Below are 17,739 nucleotides of genomic sequence, written 5' to 3'. Positions count from 1 at the left end.
GGCGGAAGATCACAGACATTTCAGTGGTTCCCCGACATCATCTGTTGAGTTTGCAAATTTGAACAAACAAACAAAAACCAAAACCCCATAATTGACATTTCAAAACGTGAAAACTGTTCATCAGCTCTAGTGGGACACCACCGAGAAACCGGGGGCAGAGAGGCGAGTAAATCAGAGCAGTATCTGTCCCTTTGGAGAAGAAGCCAGTACGCGAAAGAAGGCAGGTGGGGGGAAGCCCTTTGAGTGCCGTGCAGGCAGCTGCCCTGTGGCCAGGGAGAGCAGAGCTGGCTCCTAAGGTAAGGGTGCGTGTTAGGACTGCTCCAGCGTCTCCAGCTATTAAAGATTTAATCATGCGATGAAACCTCCAGGAATACCCAGAACTTAGCCCCCGAGTTACCTCTGGAATCTGCCCCAGCAAAAAGTGTAAAAGGTTGTCACTAACGTGCATACATTCTGCAAGCAACTAAAGACCGACTAAGGCTCGGCCCCCACTAAGCCGCCACACAGGGGCCATCCCCAGCCCTGGGGAGATAGATCGGCCCCCGCGGGGCTGGGGGGTTGCAAACGCCTTTGCTTTGTGCTCCCTCCGCTGGCGCGGGGACTTGCTGAGCTAGGCACGGGCGGGGGGACAAGCGGAGCCGGGGGAAGCAGCCTCACTCCCCACAGACCCGAGCGGGGCGGTGGCAGCAGCCCCCCGCCCCCCTGGCTGTCTCCGCCTCCCTCTCATTCATTCCCTCCGCCAGTCACAGCGGCGGCGGCGCTACAGCCGAGTGCCCTGGCGAGCCGCTTCCACCTGCCCGGCAGGAGCTGGGGGCAAAGCGCAGGTACGAAGCGGGGGCAGCCGCCCCCTCCCCAGTGCAAGAGCCGCTGCTTCGCCCCTGCCCGGGGGCTCGGGCACAGGCGCGCTCGCTTCTGCCCCGAGACGCCGCCGCGGCGCGGGAGCTGGCCCCGGCCCCGGCCCCGCGCTCCGAAGGGGGGATTGGCGCGCCCACGAGCAGCGGTATGTGGTGCCTCTTGGTGCGCCTGCAGCCGGGACGGGAGGGGGGAGGAAGGCGGGCGCGGCGCGGCGCGGCGCTGCTGGGGATGCTGCTGTCGCGGAGCTGGGAACGGGGACGGGAGGGATGACTAGCCCGGGTGGGCGGGAGCCGCCTTTCTGCGGGGGCGAAAGTGCAGCCGAGCCGCCTGAGCCGGGCAGGGGGGCTGTGCTCTAGCCTGGGCGGGGAGACGAGCCTGCCCCCCAAGAAGCCAAAGGCGGGCGGAAGCCCCTCTCGCGGGGAAATCCACCTGTTGCCGTGCAGACCTACGGGAGGCTGGGCCAGGGGTTGCTCCTCGCCATTCTCCGGCCCTCCGGTGCTGCGGGCTTGCGGGTCAGTGTGCTGGTCGGGGATCTGTCTCCCGACTTCAGTGCCCAAGGGTCACTGCCACGGAGTCCGGGCCAGGGGCTGGTTCTGTTTCCTCAGCTTGGTGTCACCACTAGAGTCAGTGCTTCTAAGAGTCTCTGTAGAAAATCGTTTCTTTATAACCACATCAAAGAAAGCTTCAAGCAGAAGTGCCCCCCCCCGAACAATTACACTGCTGCATTCTTTTTCCACCTGATTAAACCGCAAGCTTCCTTCTGTGTTTCTAGAGGGAACAGAAATGGCTGACTTAGTGTTCGCTTAAAACCCAGGGTTTTTCACTGGCAGCATTTGAAAGATGTAAACTCTGTGTTTTATTTGAAGCCACAAAAAAGAATTGGAAAAATTTTTCTTAACATGTTGACTGATACAAGTAAGCGATGGTTTGTTTTAATGAGTCGTAATGCAATGGTTACAGTATATTTGCACCTCCAGAGGTGAGAACGAAATCACATATTTTTATTTTCTGTAACCAGAATTCTTCTTCTTCTGTAAAGTAAAACTTTGTGTTATGGAAGGTTTGCATGTATTATTTTGACTTCCAAAATGGAAAAGGATGCCTTAGTACAAACTGATTATCCCATGAGGAAAACATTTGGAAAGGTGAGAGTAAACATCCTGACTCTTAAACTTGTAGTATGTTAAAAATCATGACTCACTTGATGTTCCAACAACTGCAACTTTGTCTAAAATATTTAGGGGGATAATAATTGCATGATGTAAACAGGTTTATTTTGTTAATCAAGACACAAGAAGTTAATTTGGAGACAGGTGTGTCTCTGCTTGAAAAGGTCTCCAATTACCTTTCTCACTTAAGATAATTATTAATAGGAGAAAAAATGCATTAAAATAAAATTCTCTCTATACCAAGAAATGTTAATTAAAAAAATACAGAGATAAACCCTTAAGGGAAGCTAGATTAAATATTAAAATACACCTGGAATACATGCAATTTCTTAAATAAATGTACATTATCTTATTACCCATTCCAGAAAGGAATCTTCACTCAGCCCCTGTATAACTTACTCACGTTCACCTGTAGCAGGGGTGGGCAAACAACGGCCTGCGGGCCATTTTAATCTGGCCCTCAAGCTCCCATTGGGGAGCAGGTTCTGGGGCTTGCCCTGCTCTGGTGCTCCAGCCGGGAAGCAGCATTGGGGGCCACTCCACGTGGCTCCCGGAAGCAGTGGCATGTCCACCTAATGACTCCTATGCATAGGAGCAGCCAGAGCTGCAGGGGTGGCATCTGCAGACGGGATAGAGCACAGAGCCACCTGGCCATGCCTCCGTATAAGAGCCAGAGAGGGGGACATCCCGCTGCTTCTGAGAGTCGCTTGAGGTAAGCGCCACCCAGAGCCTGAACCCCTGAGGCACCCTCCCATGCCCCAACCCCCTACCCCAGCCCTGATCCCCCTTCCACCCTCCAAACCCATCAGTGCCAGCCTGGAGCACCCCAAGCCCCTCATCCCCAGTCTAACCCCAGAGTCTGCACGCCCAGCCTGAGCCCTCACTCCCTCACACACTCTACCCCCCTGCCCTAGCCCAGAGCTCCCTCCTGCACCCTGAACTTCTCATTTTTGACTCCACCCCTGAGCCCACACCCCCAGCCAGAGCCCTCACCCCCTCCCACACCCCAACCCCAGTTTCATGAGCATTCATGGCCTGACATACAATTTCTATACCCAGATGTGGCCCTTGGGCCAAAACGTTTGCCCAACCCGGCCTATAGACTAGAAACCCTCTCCTGCCCCCCACCTTTCATCAAGCACATTGTACAGTATAGGCTACTAATTCTCCACTGGCCCATATACTCATTTTTATTAGCTAACAACAACATCTTGCCTCTTACTCTTCATATACAGGCCAGAGTCTCTACTGTCCTGCATCCAACTCCTGACTATGATCAAGTGATCACTGGATATCACATCTTGTTCTCCACAGACAGCCTCAAACATGTATGCCTTAATAAGTGGTAGGCTTGATAGTCTAATTCTATACTCTTACTGATTTCACTGGAATGTGGTGGGGGAGATTTGTTTGTTTATATTTTTTCTTCCTGTATTGTAAAAGGTACTTAGGATTCTAAGGGTGTTTGTAAAGGGAAATCATGCCTCACCTATCTACTAGAATTCTTTGAGGGGCTCAACAAGCATGTGGACAAGGGGGATCCAGTGGACATAGTGTACTTAGATTTTCAGAAAGCCTTTGGCAAGGTCCATCGCCAAAGGCTCTTAAGCAAAGTAAGCTGTCATGGGATAAGAGGGAAGGTCCTCTCATGGACTGGTAACTAGCCAAAGGATAGGAAACGAAGGGTAGGAATAAATGGTTAGTTTTCAGTCTGGAGAGAGATAAATAGTTGTCCCCAGGAGTCTATACTGGGACCAGTCCTATTCAACATACTCATAAATGATTTGGAAAAAGGAGTAAACAGTGAGGTGGCAAAATTTGCAGATGTTACAAAACAACTCAAGATAGTTAAGTCCTAAGCAAACTGAAGAGCTACAAAAAGATCTCCTAAAACTGGGTGACTGGACAACAAAATGGCAAATGAAATACAATGCTAATTAATGCAAAGTAATACTTATTAGAAAATATCCCAACTATACATGTAAAATGATGGGGTCTAAATTAGATGTTACCACTCAAGAGAGAGATCTTGGGGTCATTGTGGATAGTTCTCTGAAAACATCCACTCAGTGTGCAGTGGCAGTCCAAAATGCGAACAGAATGCTGGGAATCATTAAGAAAGGGATAGATAATAAGACATAAAATATCATATTGCCTCTACATAAATCCATGGTATGTGCACACCTTGAATACGGCATGCAGATATGGTCGCCCCATCTCAAAAAAATATATCTTGGAAAGGTTCAGAAATGGCAATAAAAATGATTAGGGCTATGGAATGACTGATGTGGAGAAAGTAAATAAGTTATTTACTCCTTCTGATAACACAAGAACTAGGGGTCACCAAATGAAATTAATAGGCAGCAGGTTTAGAACAAGCAAAAGGAAGTATTACTTCCACAATGCACAGTCAACCAGAGGATGTTGTGAAGGCCAAAACTATAACAGGATTCAAAAAAGAACAAGATAAGTTCATGGAGGATAGGTCCATCAATGACTTTAATCCCAGGATGGACAGGGATGGTATCCATAGCCTCTGTTTGTCAGAAGCTGGGAATGAGCGACAGGGAAAGGATCACTTAATTATTAACCTGTTCTGTTCATTCCTTCTGGGGCACCTGGCATCGGCCACTGTCAGAAGACAGGATATTGGGTTAGATGGACCTTTGGCTTGACCCAGTATGGCCGGTCTTATGTTAATATAACTTCAGTAAGTGAGGGATTGGTGGCAACATAATAATTCATTAATACCCATTAGCTCTGTGGGGTAGGCACTGTTTCTATCTGTTTGTATAAAGTTTAGTATATTTTGGGAACTGCTGCAAAATAATAGTGCAGATATGAATCATGTCTTTATTTATATACAACATAGAGTAAGGAAGGTACACAGTAGCAGTACACAGAGATACTGAACTACAGTACACACCTTTTTTTACTGTTCAGAAAGATAAACTGAAAGGCATTTAAGCTGCATTATCGTCTTAAAAATAATTTATGTGAACACATACAAGAATAAACATAGAGGTAAAGAAAGAAGGGGAATCACTGTGATCCAGTGGCTAGGGCATGAAACTGGGACACGGGAGACTTGAGTTCTCTCTCAGCTGTGCCACTGTCTTGGTGAGTAATCTTGGGCAAGTCCCTTCATTGCTCTGTGCTTCAGTTTCCCTATATGTAAACTAGGAATAGGGGAAACTTAACCTTCTTTGTAAATCACTTGGAGCTTTCTGGGTGAAAAGCACAATATAAGAGCTAGATATTGTTAAAATATTACATTGGAATGAATACTTAATAAAATTTAAAATACTAGCTTAAAAATAATTGTAACTTTTCAGTAAGTTACAGCCTAATAGGGATAAGGGTCCAGTACTGAAACACTTACACACATGAGCAGCTTTACTCACAAGTATATTTACTCATGTGCATATATGTGTTTTCAGGATCAGACTCTCTGTAATTCCTCTTTTATTCACCTTCCAGGACTTGCACTCATAGTTCCCTTTCTCTATGGCAGTCAATGACATCACAAACACTGTAAAGAACACTGCTCCCTGCTCTGCTCTCGTCTGCATCCCTAGAATGCCGGCATCCCTAGGCATGTGCCTACTGTACCTAATTGAAACTCCGGCCATTCCTGCAAGTGTGGAGAAGTGTGTGTGAAAATTGCACTGGTCTGTGCTGTAAAGGTCACTGTACCAGTGTGAGTGTTGTCACTGGTAAAGTCACTGCTTCCCCAAAGAATGGGGGTCTGGTAGAGGAAATCTGTGAGGATGCCCCTTATTTGTCCTGTCAAGGACAGATACCACCACTAACCTGGCAGATCCCCAAGGATTTGTGGTAGGCCAGGGGCATCCAGCATGTGACCCTCCATTCCTCTTCCCCAGACTCCCTGACAGCATGGCTCAATTGAAGCCATGTCATTGGGGACTCTCCCTATCTGCATCTGTTCCAAAGACCATTGAGGGACTCAGTGGAAGAGTTAACAGAGCCACAGGCTATATTATTTTTTTTATTCAGATCCTCAACAGAGGAGGAATGATGTGCATCTTCCTTAACCAGCCCACACCTAACACTATGGCCCACTGAATCTCCACATGCTCCTCCCATGTCTGTTACAGATGAGGGCCAAATTCTCTTCTGATATTCAAGGAGGCAGCCCCCTTTGACCTGACTGGGAACTGAGTGGTTCCATTCCAGGGCAGAATTTAGCCCAATCTCTCCTTTTAGACAGCACTATAACAGTTGTTGTTACTGGCTCTCACACATTTCTACTTCTGTCTTTCTTCTTGTCGGGGACTCTAACCCAGACGGCAAAGTTCGTTGTCTTTGAGAGATAGGCAGTGTCCTCACTTTATATATTTTAAGGGTGCTGTGGTTTTTCTGCAAGCTCAGTGATTGGGGATCTTTGGGACAGCTATTGTTTCCTTTGTGCCAGTCTGGACGGTATAATTTAGGAACAGTGAAATGGCCTTGGTTCCCATGGCTGTGAGGAGTTTTCTTGGCACTTGAGTTTGTTTCTAAAAATGCTCATTGGGTACAGATAGTCTTATCTGTCCAACCTTTAGTTGTGAAAGATACTTTCATTTGGCTTCAGAAAATATCTAATACTGATGATTTTATCCATTGTATTTCCAGAATTGCAGGAGTTGTTCCTACAAAGTGGTCTTGGGTTGGTAGTTATGAGGAACTGCACTTTCAGCAATTGTAAAAATCAGCCTTTTAGGCATTTACAGTGAAGAATTTAAAATCTTGTCTAAATCAATAAGATTGAGTAAAATGCCCTTTTTTCCTTATTGCTGCCCCAGAGGAGCTGCAATGATATTAAAAGATTCTTATGTGGCTCAGTGTGATGGGGTCGACTCCCCACACTAGCCCTGCAAAAGCTGAATTAGATCAGGTGAGCCCAATCAGCTAATTAGGCTGCAAGCAGTGGAGGTTTGGGCAGCTAATTAAGGGTAGGCTCATCTGTGTGGGAACAGGCAGGGCACGCATAAAGCCTGGGAGGTGGCTCCTCCTCCTCTTCCTTCCCCAGTGGAGGTTGCCAAATACAGAGAGGGGGAGAAAACCAGATATGTAGGAAGAAGCCGAGGGAAAGAACAGCAAGAGGCAGGACTGTATAGGGAGTGTGGCTGCTTTTTAGAGGGTCCTCCGTCTAGAACCCAGTGTAGAAAGAGGGTGGGCCTGGGTTCCCCTATCAGCTGCTGGGGAGTGGTGCAGGGCTTTGGAGGTGCTAGCCAGACAGCAGATCTGGAAAGACTGTGAATTCCCTGGGATAGGAGGACTTTAGTGACCTGGCCTCAGGCCCAAGCCATGGAGAGGAAGCTGCAAACCTGGGAATGAGCAGGGCAGCAGAGTGAGACAAGACAGGAGAAGACAACACAGGAGGGAGAGTGCAAGCTGGCAGAGCTAATCCCCAGGATGGCCAGCAGGAGGCACCGCTCCTGGTGAGTAGACCCTGTGACAGCCAGCATTAGTCGCAGTGCATATGTCTTAGCCCTGGCATCAGGTCAACCGACTCAAGAAATGTTTTAGTAACTGGATTCCATCAAGGGAGCAGCAGGTGGGGGAAGTCTAGGTTGAAAGTCATCCTCATGATTAATTAACAGGATCACCTACATACTGATAGCCCATCCTCCCCCTGTAATAGGTCCCTGTTCCCATGAAGCTGATACTTTAAGTAAAAGTGGGGAAATAATTAACTCAGGTATTTTAAACTCTTACTTTGGAACTAAATGCAAATATTCTAAGGGATAGTTAGTACTATTTTATGAAATTATTTTACAGATTGGGTTATGAACTATGTTGTTACTCTGCATCCTCTTGAAAACTTCACTTCTTCCAAAAAGCCAATAATATCTAGCCCTAGTGACTATTAAGAAAATAGATGACAGACATAAACTCCAGTTAAAAAAAACCATGAAACTAAGAAGCATGCAAAATCTTATCGTTCATTCACATTGTGTATTTTTCACTGCATTTAATCTCTTAGCTTTCATTTGTGAATTGTCTGTTTTGGGTCCGATCATTTTCAAATATGCACAAGAGACTTTCTCATTAATTTTTCAGTGGATTGTTCACATGGCTAAGTATTTGCAGAACTGTTGAGTTAAGGGCAGGGACCTTGTTTTCATACTTGTCTGTAAAGCATATAGCATGTTTTTGACAGTATACTCATAATCATATTCTATCTAAGGTACTTGTATGGCCCCAAATACTGTAGTATCTGAGCACCACACAGTCTTTAATGTAGGCCAAGTGAGTTGCCCAAGGTCACGTGGCAAGTCTGTGATGGGAGACCTGGGTCCAAGTCCCAACTCCAAGTCCTATAGGGTCGTGGTTCTCAACTAGGAGTACACGTACCCCGGGGGATACACAGAGGTCTTCTGGGGGCATATCAACTCATCTAAATATTTACCTAGTTTTACAACAGGCTACATAAAAAGTACTAGCAAAATAAGTACAACTTAAAATTTCATTCAGACAATGACTTGTTTATACTACTCTATATACTGTACACTGAAAAGGAAGTACAAGATTTATATTTCAATTGATTTATAATTATATGGTAAACATGAGAAAGTAAGCAATTTTCCAGTTTTAGTGTGCTATGATGCTTTTGTGTATTATGTCTGATTTTATATTCAAGTAGTTTTTAGTGAGGTGAAACTTGAGGTATGCAGGACAAATCAGACTCCTAAAAGGGGTATAGTAGTTTGGAAAGGTTGAGAGCCACTGCTATCGGGTAGTGCTCTAACCACTGGCTCATCCCTCTCTCTAATCAGTAATCAACATGGGACATTTCTGGGATTTTTCTCAAGCCATGGATATTCAGTCTATTTGTGCTTTTAAAATTTGTCATTGAGATTTTTACAAAAGTTTTATTAAAGGAAAAAAACATAAAACAGGCAAGGGCAACTTATAAAATAAAATTAAAAAATAGAAATCAGGCAAAAGTTAGAAATGGAATAGAAAGGGCAACTATAAAATCAAAATACATAGAAATAACTAGAACTAATGTGTCAGTTACCTCCTTGAACGCTGTGCTAGTATATTGTATTTCTTATTCCCACCATTCATCTGTTTCTTTATTTTAGACTGTATCTTTCCCTGTGTTTTGAAAATGTCTAGTATGTTGTGCATGCTACCACAACTCAAATAACAAAAAGACTGAACTATATACAGGCTTGATCCTACAAACATTGAAGCACTCACCTGAGCAGTTCCATTGACTTTGTTTCACAGGATTTGTTTTAATTAAAAATATTTTTTTACTTTTGCCAGCTGCTCTAGAGGAGATAATCCCTGATATTGATAGGTACCACGAAGGTATCAGCATGGTAGATTTACCATTGGCTTGATGGGAGCAGAGTTAGGCTAATACTTCATGCTCTTGAAAATCCGACCACAAAAGTTCTCATGAATATTACAACATGCATGTTATCTGAAACAGTCATGAGTGGATGTTCGAGACTTCAGTCAGCTGGTCTTTCTTAACTTTATTCATTATGCTTTTTGGAGGAGGGTATAATTAAAGTCTTGGTTGGGAGTTTTAAAAATGGCCTGTGATTGTATTCTGCATCACCCTACAGCAGCTCTAGCAGCAGAGGATCAAACCGGTTCAGCTGCTTTTTAAGTTCATGTCTCCAGAAGCAGCAAAGTGAAATGTCTGTGTCAGTTTCACTCCAGTGTTGCTTTTGCAGGCCCCACTAAGGAGGTACTATGCTGCAGGAATATCAAATGTGACTGAAAAGAAGACATTCAGGATGGGAAGGAAGAGGATGAAAGGAGCAGAGAAACATGAAAGAGGGGGTAGAAAGAGCAGAGACTCCCCAAGAGAACAAGGATTGGCTTGCTGTTTTAGATTTGAAACAGAATTCTTTGTCAAGCTATCCAGGCCTGCAGGGGGCTAGGAATACTGTGAAGGCAGCATACTTATTCCATAGGGAAAATCTGAGTGCCTCCTAAGGATTTAAACATAGAAAAAATACACTTTCTTCCTTATCATCCAGGAAAAATAGCTTTGGTTAACTTTAGGGGTGGCCTACTGAAGAAACAGCATCAACTGGTAGCGGTGGGGGGTGTATGTCTGTTAAGCTAAAGAGAGGGAGAGATTGAAACAAAGGGCGGGAGGGGAAGGGGCAGAGATTTATACAATCTCCTCCATCAAATGAAGATACACCAAGCAACAGAGTGACACAATTGAGTCTCTGAATACTGGAAGTGGGGTAGGAAGAAACAAAAAGTTCAGTCTTCCTTCCAGTATATACAGGTATAATGTATACAGGAAGGGAGAAGGAGTTTTCTCTCTCCTTTTTTTTTTTTTCTCCTCCACCCCCATATATATGGATGGGGCTGGGGGTAGAACTTTAAATTGATCATAATCTACTAACCAGCGGCTGATAGGAAAGGAGGACCTTTCAAGCATTTTGTAAGGATAGCAATTCATCAGAAATATTTCTTCTCCTCTAGCCTCCATTCCACTGTTGCTAAGCCCCTGTCTTTTTTTTTTTTTTTTTTTTTTTTTTTTTTTTGGGCCCTCTTCTGGCCTGGTTTTTCCCCTTCCCTTGATATTCTGCCCTGTCTCTCTGCAAAACTCCCTTACTTGATCTCTCATTTTCTTTTCCACCCCTCACCCAACCCGTCTCCCTGACTTAGTTCCATATCCCCTGTTTCGTCATGGTTATGCATCTCTCTCCTGACAGCTACCTATTTCTTCTTTCCTTCTATTCCCTTTTCTTCACTGGTGGTGGTGGCCCCCCTGGCTCACTGCCAGTTTCTAGATGAAGTGGGAAGAAGAGGTGTGCTGCTGTCAGAGGTCAAAAGCAAAGAGGATTTGGCAGCAAGGCTAGTTTTGCTGGTGAGTGCTGCAAATGGAGCTGTTGTGTGGTTTCTGTTTAAAACAATTGTCAAGTTGTGGATGCTGACAACCTGGCCAACTATAACCCAGTATTGAATCTTGCAATTTGGACCAAGATTATTGAGAAGGGCATGGCTAGACAATTCTCGGAGTGCCCAGATATGTCAGATTTTCTTGTCCCTTCTCAGTCTGGGTATACCCAGGAGCATGGCACGGAGCCTTCATTGATTGCTTTAATAGATTATCTTCTTCAGGCATTAGATAAATATGAGGTGTCCATGCTGATCCTGTTGGAACTAGCAGCTAACTTCAGTACTCCTGTTTACGGGTGTTTTTAACTTGCCTGGAACTCTGCCGTGAGTAGTTGGAGCTGCTGTTCATTGGCTTCATTCCTACCTCTGAAAGGCCCCAAAGGGTAGGTTTGGGCAATTGGTCTTCGGCCCCAGTGTTTCTCTTGTGTGGGCTTCTCCAGGCTTCATCTCGTTCAGTGTGTTTATGGGACAACTAGGAAGGCTAAGTAAGGAGGCATGAGCTGCAGAGTTTGCAGTATGCTGAGAACATCCAGCCCCCTCCATTTCATTTGACCCTGCAGAGTGCCAGATCCAGTGACTGCTGGAGTCAGGGCACGAATGAGGATTTGCTGGCTGAGGGCAATCCAAATAAAATAGAAGTAATTTTGGTATCACCATGAGACTGTCCACAGCCAGGAAAGAGAATGCAGGGTAGGAGGAGAGCCCTCTTTGTTAAACCAAATGGGATGCCAGGATAGATCACAAGAACAGGGAGATCTTTGGTTTCCCCAGAGCCTCTACCCATCCATCTCTATCATTCCTTCTCTTCCTCATTCTTTGTATTCTGCTTCCTATTCTTTCCCTCTCCTCCCCATCACACATCGTTTTCTTCCTCTTCTCCAAAATCTTTCTCTCGCACTTAGATGGGCACACACACATACTGCTGCCTGTCCCTTACCTAATTTGATACTTCCTTCCTCTAATTCTTCCACAGCCTGTTGCAGTATTATGGAGGAAACAGCTGTATCAGATCTCCCCAGGCTATGTGCTGTGCCTGCTACAGGTGGGAAGAAGGAAGTGTTGCAGTAGCTGTTGCTTTTTTCTGCCCTCTGGACAGTTCATGTGGCAGTGTATTGCAGAGGGTAGTAATGACACATAAAGACAGAGGAAAGATGTCGGTTAAAAATAGACTTTCATTACTTAACTTTCTCGCATTTAAGTCCATCTAGCTGGCTGTTTATCTTTTTATCTTTTTTAAAGAAAAAGGGGGAGGAGTGTAAACTCTTACTGGTCTGTTAAGATAGCAGACTTTCTTTCGATCTTACAGTTATGGGTATGTTTGGGTTTATACTGTAGCACGTTTCTGGAAAAACAGGTGTTGTTATCTCAAATACTGAATGAGAGATTTCCCTGAAAGGCAGTGCTCCTGTTCTGAATGATGTGATCATGCACAATTAAAGGCTTGCTTAACAAGAAGTGAGGAGGCAGCACCTTTCAAACCAACTATTTTATGTCCAGTTCATTTTTTCTGACACAATATAATGTATTGTGTTTGCATGGTAACTCTCTCTATGGACCGGAAATACAGTACTTCTATTAATGTTAAAACATCTTATTTTTAACTATAGTAATTCTCTCATGTCATGTTGAAAGGAAATTAATTTTTTTCTATGTTTATATTTCATTAGTGAAATGGGAGTATAAAGACAAACACGGGGTCAAGGATGGTTGGCCAATACAGTATCTGCTAATGATTTAAGTAAAATATACACAGTATGATTATATAACTAAATAAATAATGCAAATCAAAGTACTATTTGGTAGATTTTTTTTAAACTGTTATCTGTACACTCTTTCTCTTGTGAACCAAGATGTCACCTACATGACAGTCATAACCTTAACTACTTGGGAGAATGGAAGAGGCCTATGGTTAGGGAGGTGTCTCTCATATAGTATACTGTCTTGCAGTTTTCCTACCTGATTTGCCATCTTTGGATGTTTGTAAACTGATTTCTTGAACTACTGGCAGTTTCCTCCTAATTTACATTTAAAATCCTATTGTGGTGTTTCCACTCACAGCTTGACAGTCAACAGATTGCAGCATGTTAATTATTTTGTGTTAGTGGAGCATTCAGAGCTTATTGGGTAATTTCTGTTTTCAGAGTGGTACTGTTTGTACAGCACTAATATGCACCACATTTCTAACATTTTACTTAACATCAGGTCTTCGTGGCAGCAGATTAACTGGACACTTCAAAGCCAGGTGCTACAGTATGCATTTTATCAGCACAAATAACACCTGGTGGCAGACAATAGTGTTTAGAAGTAAGCAATCATGCTCTAATAAGAGGCTTGAAGACATGTCTGATCCTGTTAATAACTTAGATTATAAAGTAGCTTTGTGCCAGTAAGTAGACAAGACGTTGTTGTCATTACAGTACTGCTTAGAAACCAGCCAACTGAGTGAGGTAGAGGGGGCCCCCATTGTGCTAGGGGCTATACACATGCACAGTAAGTGATGGTACCTGCCCTAAAGAGCTTACAATCGAAAGAGACAAAACAAAATGTGGGAGGGGAAACAGAGGCACAGACAAGTGAAGTGACTTGTTCAGGGTCAAGCATCAGATCAGAGCCCAGAATAGAAACTAGGTCTCCAGAATCCCAGTCCGGCGCCCTGTCTACCAGTCTGTGCCAAAGGACAGCTTCCGAGAAATTCCAGTCTGAGGGCCTGGGATTGGAGTTTATGACCTGCCATCAGGGTAAGCTTTTTGCTATCTTTTCGTAGGAGGTTCTAGGTAATGTCATTCCATGCAGCAGAGGATGCTCTGAGTCCTTCTCACAAACGAGTGATCTTGAGAGTGACTGTATTTTGGAAGTGTGCACATAGCCTGCTCAGTTGTATCTTTTATTCGCAATCGTCCATTTGCTTCCTCACCTCCAGAAACAAATGTGTGAAAAAAAATTCTATTTCTACATCCTGATTGCAGAACAAATTTAAATTGAAAACCAGAAAATGTGGAGGCAGAGTTGTGTGCCACTTTGATTTCTATGATTATCCAGGATCCTAGAAATCAGTTTCCCAAGGAAAAATGCAGAATTTTCATTTTTACACAGAATCTTTAGTTTTTACGTTTTTGTGAAAAAATAGAAACATTTTACTGAAAGTACCAGTATCACTTATTCAGTGTGTGCAACCTCCCCCTCTTGTGGTTGATTTTTGATTGCACTTTAAAGTTTACAGTGGAACCCCATTTATCCGATCTAATTGGGACCAGGGCCAGATTGGATAATAAAAAATTGGAGTAATCGGGAGAATTGGCAAAGAACTTTCTATCCCTTATTTTAATGTGGAAGAGGAGGAGCTTGAGCAGTCAGCTCCACACAGTGCTGACAGCCAAGACTCAGCTTCCTATGGCTGACTGTCCGAGCCTTGCTGCTGTCTGCCCTGGGCAGCTGGTGGTTTGGTTAATATGGAGATATGGATTATGGAGGCTAGAATAAATGAGATTCTACTGTATATCAGTAAAACATTGTGTTCACTATATATACACACACACACACACACACACCCCCGTTTACACCAATATAACGCTACCTGATATAACACGAATTCGGATATAATGCGGGAAAGCACCGCTCCGGGGGTATTGGGGTGTGCACTCCAGGGGATCAAAGCAAGTTCGATATAACTCGGTTTCACCTATAATGCGGTGAGGTTTTTGGCTCCCGAGGACAGCGTTATATCAGGGTAGAGGAGTGTGTGTGTGTGGAGAGAGAGAGAGAGATATCAATTGGCTAGGGAAACTAAAGTTCAGCGTTTAATTTTAATCACGAAAATCACAGATTTTTGTTTTTATCAGAGAATTCTGGATTTTTTATCATGGCAACCTAGGATCCCTGGTGATCAGTACTTTCCTAATGCTCTGCGCTCTTCCATACTATGCTTTAATCAGGGTGCTCTACTTTTCTCCCTTGAAGCAAGAGCTGAACAGCCTGGGAACATATAGCTCTTCTTTCATGTACTAGAAGGTTTGGTAGATGGAAGAAAGCTCGGTTGTGGGGATACTGGCTGTGGTATGGGTCAGTCACCAAACTTAAAACTGGCCTTACATGTCACATGTTTTAAAAGGCTGATGTAGAGTCTTGCAGGTGAGGCTGTGTAGTAAATTGGAGCTAAAATTGCCTATCACTTGAACTGGTTAAATTAATATGAATGAGCAGTCCATCTGCACTCAGCTATTACAGTTTTTGGAAGTCTTCCTTTCTTTCACTGTGACTTTTAGATTGATTCTCAAGAGAGAAAAGGGGCATTTAGAAGACAGTGGGTTTGCATGTTGGATTTGATCTATGCATCATACCATACTTGAGTGAAAACTCCTGTCTTGATTGGCTACACTTGTATTATTGCTTTTCCAGAAGACACTGGAAATGTTCTAAAGAAAATGACAGCACAAGGTACAGAGGGATTAGAGGCAAAAGACATTACGGTTCTGATTATTATACAGATAAGCCTTTACAGTTTTGGAGGACAGACTTAACTTTTTCTGGTTCCTCAAAAAATGTCTAACTTTTTTTTTATAAACTCTGCATCTTCTTCCAGATGTCTGTCTCTTATTTTTCTCCAATAATCTAATGAAACAGAGTAGTAGTTACTCATGGTCTTGAGCATGATGTAATCCTTATTACGTCTTATTTCATGCTTATATCTTGAGTATTAATGCAAGTTTAATGCCCTGTAACCTAGCAGTGTTGTTTGTTCCTGTTCTGGAACACAATGTTGGCAGTTTCCCCTTTTCCTAGTCGATGGGTTGAAGTGGCCAACAACCACCCCAGGTGCAGTCTATCTGCAGTCCCTGCAAAGGGGATAGTTCCAACTGTTGTACCTAAATTTATTTATGTAGCTGAAGTATGACAAATAATAGAAACCTCTATCTGTAACCTTATGAAAGTGGGACACTCTTTAGAGCTCTATTCTAAGGCAAAGCATACCACAGCCTATGGTTACTTAATGAATGGCTTTCCCTTCTGCATGAGCTGCTGTATATCCAGTGAAGTAATTTATTATGATCTAAGTGTTGGTCTAAGTGTTGCTGCTTTGTAGTAGTGATGCTGATTGGACCACAGACTCAGATAATGGCCATTCGCAAAATAATAATGAATTACAGGCTGAAGGTCAGTGAATACCTTTAATAAAAAAAAAGTTTGGTAAATAATGCCAAAAATGTACCCTGGAGTGTCACAACAATGGCTCTAGTTAGTTACAAAAAAAAAAAAAGCAGGATTATGATTCTTAAGCAGGACAGAACAGGAAATATAGGGTAATTAGGGTAATTCTAATGCTTAGAATTCATGGTTTTTTGAGTTTCTGTTTACATTTACTCTCTGCAATGCAACTAAAAAAGACCACTTTAAATGAGGTGCTGTACTTGTGGAGAAACATACAGCTTTTAAAATGTGGACAGTATTTATTTTTTGTTCATGTTGGAGTACCAAAGAAATAATCATAACATAGATTGCTGCTGTTTACTGTGGAACAATCCTTTTAAAAAATGAATTTATCACCTTTATTTAAAAAAATTTTTTCTTTATCAATGCTTATTTGTAGCATATTCATGTATTTACATTACATTCTATAGACTCTGTAAGCCGGTCGTGTCGGGGCTCGTCCCTCTCAGGCGCGGCAGGGAGCCAGGGCGCCTCCTAGCACGCTGCCGTCCAGGTAGGCTTAGCCCCTCCGCAGGTGTTGAGGGGGTACAGGGTCTGCAAACAAGGTAGAGCCCCGGCCCTCTAGCCGGGGTCGGGGCTCTCAAAGTAAATAAGCCCCAGCCCTTGGACAGGGCGGGGCAGTAACAGTTCAGGCTCAGGCCTCTAGCAGGGGCTGAGCAAACACAGTATCAGCCCAGGCCCTTGGCAGGGCGGGGCACCAAACACAAGTCTAGTTAGCTCTGGCCCTCTGGATCAGAACAGAGCAGTGGCAAAGTCAAAGGGGGCCCAGCCCTTAGTTCGGGCAGGGCACCAAACACAAGTCTAGTTAGCTCTGGCCCTCTGGATCAGGGCAGAGCAGTGGCAATAGGTGGGAAGAGGGGGAGTCTGCCACCCGGTTACGGGTGGCAGGGGGAACTGCGTTCCAGCCCGGGGCCCTAGCAGCGGTCAAGACCCGCCGCGGTCAGTGGGGATCCTGGCCGCAACACACGGACATGGGTTCGGGCTCCTCCGGAGCCAAACCAGGGTCAACTACCCCCGGGCCACTTCCAACCTCCCCCTCTCTGGGTACCTGGTCCTTGCCAGCGTCGTCTGGGGGGTCCCAGATCATGGGCTCCTCCGGGTACCGGTCGTGGGGAAGCTCAGGCCACTCCTCGGGGTATCGGGCACACGGCAGGTCAGGCCGACGTTCCTCCGGGTACCGGATCTGAGGCAAGTCCGGCCAGCGCTCCTCTGGGTAGTGGGCGCGGGGCAGGCTGGGCCCGGCAGGAGCCCGGGCACCAGCGTCTGTCCTCTCCGGCAGCCTGCGCCCAACTGAGCACTGGGGCCGGGCTTTTATACTTCCTGTCCCGCCCCTTGACTTCCGGAGGGCGGGGACAGGCAGTGCTGGGTCCGCCCACTGAGGCACCTGCTCTGGCTCGTCCCTCTCAGGCGCAGTGGGGAGCCAGGGTGCCTCCTTACAGACTCCAACAGATGTTTTCATTGTTTTCAAATATTCAGATGTTTTCCATCTTTAATCTGGGACCCTGCACTATGTAGCTGAATGCATAAGTCTATTAATCTTGGTACAGGAATGGGTTTCAATTTTGTTGGTACAGGGTTTTCATTAAAAATTCTACTCCCCCCCCTCATTCTCTTAAAAGTA

General features: G+C 44.6%; 1 protein-coding gene across 3 annotated transcripts in view; it reads left to right on the top strand.

The window, feature by feature from the left end:
• The first annotated feature begins 257 nt into the window (after positions 1-257).
• The window catches only part of PLEKHG4B (pleckstrin homology and RhoGEF domain containing G4B), a 213,438-nt gene continuing 195,956 nt past the window's right edge, over positions 258-17,739 (top strand). Inside the window, exon 1 of one of the 3 annotated variants that reach the window (XM_030551540.1) lies at positions 258-296. The gene's annotated coding sequence lies outside the window, so the exon portion shown is untranslated. Of the gene's footprint in view, positions 297-754; positions 825-985; positions 1,001-17,739 lie in introns of those variants that run through there. The other 2 variants (XM_030551541.1, XM_030551542.1) reach the window with 2 other exon arrangements.

This window comes from Gopherus evgoodei, chromosome 2 (assembly GCF_007399415.2).
Source record: "Gopherus evgoodei ecotype Sinaloan lineage chromosome 2, rGopEvg1_v1.p, whole genome shotgun sequence".
Lineage (NCBI taxonomy): Eukaryota > Metazoa > Chordata > Testudines > Testudinidae > Gopherus > Gopherus evgoodei.
This window is presented reverse-complemented; position numbering and strand designations above follow the sequence as displayed.